Raw genomic sequence first — 8,894 nt, 5'->3', positions numbered from 1 at the left:
GAATTGGTTTATGGAAAATAATAAAAGCAAATATTATGGATATTTCTCCAGCATATCAATTAAGTTAATAATGCTAAGTCCTATATTCAGTTTAACCTTCAACACGAAAACCTGCTAAATAGACATTTTATTAATTTCCTGTGATTGGTAAAGTGTTGAGATGTTGTGTCAGAGCCAATAAAAGTACTTGAATAACAGTTTATTGTTTATTAGCAGTAGAGCTACAACACAATGGCGTACATAGAAAGTAAAGTAAAGTTGACAGATATGTCAGTGTCACAGACAGTTTTATTCAAGACCACAGAGTGCGCATTTTAATACTTAACACCCTCCCTAAATGCGTACTCTCCTACACATACAATCATCCCTCTCAAAGATTCAAACTGAGGTTTAGGAAGACTCTTGGTAAACATATCTGCTGCCTGAAGTTTAGTTTCACAATACTCAACATCATTACATTCTCAAGAAGTTTTCTCTAATATAGTGATATTGAATATCTATATGCTTCGATCTCTTATGTAAATTAGCACCACGAATCAGTTTGATTGTACTCTGATTATCAATTAATAGCTTGATATTTTCTGAAAAACCAATTTCTTTTCATGAGACTTTTAATCCAAACAAGCTCTTTCGTAGCGGCACAGGCAGCTAGATACTCAGCTTCTGTCGTAGACAGAGCTACACACACTTCTGTAATTTAGTGTTCCAGGTGATAGCACACTATTCATTATAAACACATAGCCAGTTATAGATTTGCGTGTCACAGTACAATTTGCATAGTCAGCATCAGAAAAACCTTTGTGTTGCTATCCTCACTTATACTTGTACTATATAGTATGCCCAAATCTTTATTACTTTCAAATATTTAAAACACCTTTTACTGCACCCAGTGTACATTATTAAAATTGTTCAAGTATCTACTCAGTGAGCATACTATAAGTAATATCAGGCCTCAGGCCTGCTACCTATAGCAGCATACATGAGTGAGCCTACTGCCTCACGGTATGGTACATCTGGCATGTCAGCTGATCCTTCACAATTATCTAACTTTACATTAGGGTCAGCTGGCAGTGCACTAGTTTTACATAAGTCCATTCCAAATTTGTGGAGCAAGCTATTAATATACTTAGTTTGATGTACAAAGATTGACCCATTGTTTTCAATTTCTATTTCTAAACCCACAAATTGCTTTGGACTCATAATAGTTATTTCAAAATGCTTTTGCAAGTTGATTAAGAACTTATCAATAAGCTCTTGTTTTTACACAATAATAACCCATCATCTACAAACAAAGTAAATATAAGGAACTTTGGTCCAGAGATATATACAGACATTTGTCATTCTGACAGTTTACAAAACCATTTTCCTCCATGAAAGAGTGAAATTTAGAATTCCAACACCTGGGCGACTGTTTCAACCCATACAGAGACTTTTTGAGTTTGCAGATTAATTCTGTGTCTAGACCAGGTGGAGGTTCCATATAACCTCTTCCTTTAGGGTTCCATATAGAAAAGCAGTCTTTATATCAAACTGTGCCATCTTCAATTTTTCTTTTGCTGCCAGTGACAGCATCATTCTAATGGTATCATAGCGTACCGTTGGTGAAAACGTTTCATCATAGTCTATCCCTTTCTCTTGGGTATAGCCTTTTGCACATAGTCGAGCTTTGTATCGTGTGGTCTCATCAGCATTCTGCTTAATTTTGTAAACCCATTTACAACCAATCATCTTCTTGTTAGCTGGACGTTCCACAAGCTCCCATGTCTTGCATGCATCATGAGACTCCAGTTCCTCATTCATTGCTGTTATCCATTTTTCCCTATCTTGGCTATTCACAGCCTCTGTGTATGTATTGGGTAGTACTTCTAAGTTTGCTTCTGCTGCTGTGCTTCTATGCAGTCGGGGACGCAGGTTGTATCTCTGTTCTCTTCCCTCGTTATTTTGATCATACATTGCTTTGCTCTCTTCCTGACTCTCTGGATTTTCATCTAATTCGTTAACTGCCACATCATCTATCATAGCTTGGTAAAAATCCTCAAATGCTTCATGACCATATAGATGGGACTCATAAGTTTGCCTTCTTCACTATGATAGCTATCAAGGGTCAGTGGGTGATCTGATCTCTCCCATGCTGTCAATCAATGAAGAGAGCTCGTTTTCGTTGAAGATTACATCCCGAGATACACTTATTTTCTTTGTATCCGGATCAAACAACCTGTAATTGTCAGAGTTGCTTTCATAGCCAACTAGAATAAGCCTCTTGCTTTTTGGCTCTAGTTTGTTCTCTTTTCTTTAGGTACATGCATATAAGCAGCAGAACCAAATGCTCTAACATGTGTCAGTGTGGGTTTTGAGCCAGTCCAAAGTTCAAATGGAGTCATTTCCTTGTTATTTCTTCTGTTCATTAAGTAAACCGCTGTCTGCACTGCTTCTGCCCACAGCGCCAGAGGTAGATGTCTTGCATACAGCATAGACCGAGCACTTTCCATGATTGTGCGGTTTGCCCTTTCGCTCCGGCCATTCTGCTGCGGTGTATATGGGGCGGTGTGTTCTAACTCAATACCTTTCTCAGCTGCATATTTCCTAAATTCATCATTGCAGTACTCCTTGCCGTTGTCACTGTGTAACAGCTTGACTTTGGTGTCAAATTATTTTCTATTAGTTGAACATACTTCTGAAAGGCCTGTAGCGCTTCACTCTTGTGCTTCAAGAAGTAAACGGTGATAAATCCAGATGCTGCTTCTAGGAATGTGATAAATATCGAGCTCCACCAACAGATGGTATTGGCATAGGCCCACAGAGGTCGCTGTACACTTTATTTTCTGCACGTTTGATTCTCTTTTCTTGAAAGGGACTCTATGTTGCTTACCAATAACACAAGCCTCACAGAAAAAGTCACTGAGATCACCAACAGGAGGTAAATGTCCATTTTGCACCATTTCACGCAATGTCTTTATGTTAACATGACCAAGACGCGCTCGTGCCATTGTTTCAAAGTTACTATATTTGCTTCACCGCCCGCCAAGATGGGCTTGAACAACAATTTGTAAAGATTATTAGGTTGTTTAATGGCAGTAGCCGCAACACTTCCGTCACTATTTTTTATAAATGCAAAATCTTTGTTTTTGGTCACTGAAAATCCTTTTGAGGTTACAACACCCTCCGAGAACAAGTTTCTCTTCAATTCAGGCACAAAAGCACATTATTTATGGTGGAATCATACCATTTACCGTTCAAGAACTTCATTATTTTAATTGTTCCTGAGCCTTGCACAGATAGTTCACTTTTGTCACCTAATCGCACACAGCTACACTCTGGCTTGAAGTCTGAGAAATAATTCCGTCGATATGTCATGTGGGCGGATGCCCCCTGTCTAAGATCCATACTTCTTCATCTGCTGTGTTATTTGCCTCAAGCTGGGCAATGAAGGCTGATTCATTTTTCTCATACTTTAAGTCATGCTTATATGCACTACTTTGTTGTGGGCTAAAGCGACAATCACGAGCATAGTGCCCAAGTTTCCTGCACTTAAAGCACTTTACTGATCTTTTAGCCACCTTCTCCGTAGCTAGTGCTGTTTCCTCTTGAGCTTTGAAACTTAAATCCTCATCTAACAGTCGCGCCGTAAGGTTGTTTACCGTTTGTTTACTTGGTTCGAGCGACAGCCAAGCTTGTCGCACCATGCGATAGCGCTCGGGCAATGACCCTAGTATCTTGGTCACGATTGCCATTTCTGACATTGTTTCGCCGGCATCCTTTAGCTGTTTCGCAATATTTTCTATTTTAGAAATGTGTTCGGCAATGCTATCGCCCTCGATAAACTTGATCGTGTGGAATTTCTCATGCAACAGCATTTTGGAATTTTCACTTTTTTGGTCATAGATCGAGTCTAATTTGACAAAAATGTCACTCGCCGTTTCACTTGTTTCGATTAGACTTATTTGAGGCAATTCCATGCTTGCCGTAATTACGTACATCGCCTTCGCGGCATCTTTCTTCTTCCACTCGTTCTCATCGGCGCCAGCCGGCGCTATAGAAGAGGTTATGTGATCGCCCAGGCCCCTGGCCTTCAAGGCAAGTGTCGTTTGGAACTTCCATTGTCTGTAGTGTTGTCGCCTGCGAACTTCTTCGCAGTCGCGACGCCAAGACCTCCAAGATCCATTGGTACTTAACAACGTCCACGTGCCGCGCTACAAACACGCGTGCATCCGACGCAATACCGAGACGTAGGAAAAAACACGTTCTGACGACCGATCCGACTTTATTTCTATTCACTCGCGATGTCTGGGCCCATAGCCTGTTGAGATGTTATCGTCAGAGCCAATAAAAGTACTTGAATAACAGTTTATTGTTTTATTAGCAGTAGAGCTACAACACAATGGCGTACATAGAAAGTAAAGTAAAGTTGACAGATATGTCAGTGTCACAGACAGTTTTTATTCAAGACCACAGAGTGCGCATTTTAATACTTAAATAAGAATGCTGTAATATATTTAAAATATCAGTTAGTCATAGTACAATGGGATTTTCAAAATTTTGATTAGTTAAACGATGAAGAGTCTAGCAATTTTTTCAATTCCGTAAACTAGTCAAATGGACTTAGAAGTTAACGAATTAGGCCGACTGTAATAACTTATAGAATCTAGGTGTTAAATTCGGAGGTCATTTCAATGAACTATAAAAATTACAGTGTTTCACCCGCCATCTTAGATCATCATCATTCAGCCGAAAGACGTCCATGCTGGATTGACATAGACTCCCAGCTTCCACAGTCCGTCTGTGATTTCCGCATCCACCGCAATCCTTCACCAGGTCGTCGCTCCAATCTGTAGGAGGCCAAGTTTGGAGGAGGCCACGATAGCTAGTCTATACAACAAATGTGTGTTATGCGCTCCCTGTCTCGTGTTCGTAAGAACACACACATACATGAACCCAAACTATACCACCACATACTACGCGACGCGTTTTCGAACTCCACCAGAGTTCATCATCAAGCAAGCACACAACGTGGGTGTGCTCTACGGAAGGATCGCGAAAGTCGGGCTCGCACTTGGTGAGACGAGTTTTTCGGAATTTTAAGTGCAAAGTTACATTGGTTACTTAATTTACCAAGATCTTTACGATTTAGGACTCTTCTAACCCGCATCAAAGTCAAATTTACTACGACATTTTAATCCTTATAAGGGTTCCTGCGAATATGATAATTTATGTACTACTTACGTACTACGTTATGACATGGGGTGGGAAAGAAGCAAGTGGGTCTGCTGATGGTGATCACTACCCATGGACATCACCATCGAATCCAGTGGTGGTGCGGAATTGCTGGAATAAAATGCTGAGGAAATGCTTTATATTTGTTACTTATGATTGGTAGCCTGATTTGGCATATGACCTGTCAAGCAGTCGCGGGTTCGGCCCCGGGCTTGCAACTCATGAGGATTTGATGTGCGAAATTAAATTACAAATTTTTCATGAACTTGAATGGTAAAGGAAAACAACTTGAGAAACCTGCGTACACATGGGTAGAAATTCAATGGTGCGTGTGAAGTTCCCAATCCGTACTGGGCCTGCGTGGAGACTGCGGCCCAAGCTTTTCCATTCTGTGCCCTGCAGTGGTACGTATATACGAGTACGTCACATTAAGATTTTATATTGTTTTAAAATTAGAAATATGAATAATTGACACCATAAAATAATTATTATCATGGGGCACTTGACAACGATTGACCTAGGCCCAAACTAAACAAAGCTTGTACTACTATGGATAATAGCTGGATATCTGCCCGGCCGGGAATCGAACCCGGGACCTCAAGCTTCGTAGTCAGGTTCTCTAACCACTTGGTCATCCGGTCGTCATAAACTTGTGACAAACCTTCATCTCACAACTTCAATATTAGTGATTACTTAAAAAGGGCATCGCCTTTTTTTCGTATCAAACCCCGAAGCATGCAAAAAGTGAGAATTTTCCAACTATTCGTTCTGGCCAATCATACAGCACCCTACGGGATGCCACTGGCAAAAAATCACATTTAAAAACGATGACACGAATAGTAAAACGAGATATTTTTGGAATTGCAATTTATCAAAGGCTCGAGACTACCGGAAATAGGGCGGTAGTAATCCGCAAGCAATGGCGATCGCTGCGCATTCTCCAGTTGTTTGCAATGATTCCTCGCTCGACCTTTTTCTGAAGTTTGACACACGTTTGGGCTATGTGAGAGGAAATGAGATTGTTTCGAAGCATTAGCCGAAAACGGGAATAGCTTTGTAGCATTTTGTTACAACATGTAGGTACACACAAGGTGTTAAATATCTGAAGACAGACACCCCAAAAATGTGTTTTTTATTTAAGTTAGGGCCAGTATTTAATTATCTAAATAGTACGCAACCTCGCTAATTGGCGCATGTTGCGTTCGTAGCTTTTAGACTGGGCACAATAAAAAGGGGATTTAAAAACCAGCTTTTCAAATAAAAAAAACGCATTCAAATCGGTTCACCCATTTAAAAGATACGGTGCCACAGACAGACACACATAGCGGTGAAACTTATATATAACATCCCTCTTTTTGCGTGAGGGGTAAAAAACACAAACACAACCTGATTTAAAACATAGTGTAATCGATTCTACTCTTGATTTTGAGCAAAATTAAAATACTTCCTGGTTTTCAGTTATTTAATTAACACCTTGTATATAAAATGATAATGTACTGATAATCTCAGATAACCTAACTGTATTTTTTATTTTAAGTTTGTTTGTTGTGTTTGTTTCAAATACATTAATAATAAATGCAGTTTTTTTGGAAAATTGAATACTACCTTTTTATAATTTTTTTCTTATCTTCAGCATTTAGTCTACTTTCCTTTCAAGTGACGTTAATAATTTCCACCCTGAATATGTAGCTCGGATCATCATCATCATCATCATCATATCAGCCGTAGAACATCCCTTGTTAGACGTAGGCTCGCCCTGTAGACCTTATTATACAGTCTACTATTTCGATTCGGTTATTTTATTACAGGCTTTTAAAGTAGGAAATAACTACAAGATGCTAATAAATTCACTGTTCAGCAAGTTTTTTCCGGGTTCCTAGTTAGTACTTTTGGAAATAGTAGGTCGTTGAGCCTTTGTCCTTTTGCTAAAGTAATCCAGCACACTAATTAAGTGAGGTGAGATAGTGTTTGAACTCATAGAATTCGTTCGTAATTTATTCGTTAACTCTTAATTTGCCAATTAAAGCAATGTCCGCACTGATGTCGGTTAAAAGTTGAAACGGACAACAGAAGTCATTGCTTAATTAATTTCAAGACCTTTGCTTATACAAAATCTTTGTTTGGAATTAAAAAGTTTTTGGCAAAAAAATCATTTGTAATACTATTTTTTTTTGCTGATTGCACTTTTTTCGGCTGTACTTGAATTGTCACCCAAACTACATTAGCATACCAAATTTCAAGTCGATGCCATTAACGGTTGAAGAGTTCCGTTCTGCGGAGACGATCCTGGCCGCATTACCAGGACGTCACTACCAGATTATTGTATTGTCACGTACTTTACATAAGTTTGCCAAATTTCAAGACAGTCGCGACTTTAATAAAAAACGACTGGGGATAAGGCACCCTTCACAGAGAATAAAAATAGAACAGTCGATTGCAAAAATATGGATTTATCTAACCCTTCAAAAATATGTAACGTAAACTGCTTCAACTTTGCCCTCTGGCCCCAACATTGCCTAATTCGATTTAAAGTCGATAACTTAGCACTCTTATAAGTTTTAAACTTTTATATACACGGGAATTATTATTACAGGGGGATAAAAGTTTAAAAACCTAGAAGGGTGCTAGGTATTGACTAAATCGAATCAGGCAATGTTGGGGCCAGAGGGCAAAGTTGAAGCAGTTTACGGTACCACAGACTCTTACTCCGACGTTATAAGGTCATGGTAACCTATGTTTGAGTGCTTGGAATAGATACTCTTTGAAAATAAATTACATATTTTGGATGATCGTATCACAAACGGTTTCATTGTCAGCACTGTGCATCTCATCTGCATTGTGTTTGCACCCTACGAGTAATCTGAGAAACATTCGGGGTTGGTGCACATCCGTGAAATACCCTGGCGCGATCCCTGTCGATTCCATCCTTGTTTACATGGAGTAAAGGAATCCTTGAGCCGTGAGATCGCACGTCCAAAAGCAGCCAAGCGTATATAGATAAAGCTCAATAGAATTGCTCGTTTTTGGGACTAAGTAAGTAAGTAAGTAATTCTTTATTTGTCAGTATACGTGCGCAAAGTTGATGAAGGTTGGTTGGAGTAAGATTATTTTGAATGGTATAATGCTCTTTTTAGGGTTCCGGAGCCAAAATGGCAAAAACGGAATCCTTATAGTTTCGCCATGTCTGTCTGTCTGTCTGTCCGTCCGCGGCTTTGCTCAGGGACTATCAATGCTAGAAAGCTGTAATTTTGTACGGATATATATGTAAACTATGCCAACAAAATGGTACAATAAACAACTAAAAAAAAATTTTTTTTAGGGTACCTCCCATGGACGTAAAATGGGGGTGTTTTTTTTTCTTATCCAACCCTATAGCGTGGGGTATCGTTGGATAGGTCTTTTAAAACCATTTTAGGGGTTTGCTAAGACGATTTTTCGATTCAGCGATTTGTTTACGAAATATTCAACTTTAAAGTGAAAATTTTCATTAAAATCGGGCGTCCCCCCCTCTAAAATCTAAACCGGTGGGTGGAAAAATTAAAAAAAAATTAGGTTGGTAGTAAGTATATCAAACTTTCAAGGAAAACTATAACGGCTAAGTCTGCTTGAGAATTATTAGTAGTTTAAGAGTAAATAGCAGCCTAAGGTATAAAATATACCTAAACTTGGAAGATTCCGTATAA

The sequence above is a fragment of the Choristoneura fumiferana genome, chromosome 4 (genome assembly GCF_025370935.1).
Source record: "Choristoneura fumiferana chromosome 4, NRCan_CFum_1, whole genome shotgun sequence".
NCBI lineage: Eukaryota > Metazoa > Arthropoda > Insecta > Lepidoptera > Tortricidae > Choristoneura > Choristoneura fumiferana.
This window is presented reverse-complemented; position numbering follows the sequence as displayed.